A 715-nucleotide genomic window follows, 5' to 3' on the forward strand; every position below is an offset into this window, starting at 1 on the left:
AAGGCATAATTTATTCAAAAAAAAAAAAAAAAAGCATTTTATATTTTAGTATTACTTTAATATTATATTTTGCATAAAGAAAATTACACTTATTTGTAGGACTATTGGGATTATTTATTTATTTATTTAACATTATTTTTTGAGAATTATGCATATTTTTGTTTTGGTAATTTTCATTAGCCTCAATGGTTATTCTCATTAGTATGTACATATTTTCAAAGATCATTTTAGACACAAAAAAAAAAGAGAGTAAAATTTATGTTACTATAATAAAAACTGATTATGATTATGATTTTTTGTAATTCGTCATCTCAGTGGTGATTCTCATTGCTATGTACATATTTTAAGGATAATTTTAGACAAAAAATTATAGAAAGTTTATACATTTATATATAATAAATAAGTTATTCTCATTAGTATGTACATATTTTCAAAGATCATTTTAGACAAAAAAAAAAAGAGAGTAAAATTTATGTATGTTACTAAAAAACTGATTATGATTATGATTTTTTGTAATTCGTCATCTCAGTGGTGATTCTCATTGCTATGTACATATTTTAAGGATAATTTTAGACAAAAAATTATAGAAAGTTTATACATTTATATATAATAAATAACAAGTTAATATATAATATATAAAAATATAAAAATAACAAGTTAAAATAATAAAAAACACATTTTTAATATGATATATATATATATATATATATATAAA

General features: G+C 18.0%; 1 protein-coding gene across 2 annotated transcripts in view; it reads left to right on the forward strand.

Moving 5' to 3' along the window:
* The window catches only part of LOC107720593 (zinc finger matrin-type protein 4-like), a 28,127-nt gene that overhangs the window by 22,673 nt on the left and 4,739 nt on the right, over window positions 1-715 (forward strand). The window lies entirely within an intron of this gene.

Source organism: Sinocyclocheilus rhinocerous, unplaced genomic scaffold (assembly GCF_001515625.1).
Source record: "Sinocyclocheilus rhinocerous isolate Xijiao unplaced genomic scaffold, SAMN03320098_v1.1 scaffold603, whole genome shotgun sequence".
Lineage (NCBI taxonomy): Eukaryota > Metazoa > Chordata > Actinopteri > Cypriniformes > Cyprinidae > Sinocyclocheilus > Sinocyclocheilus rhinocerous.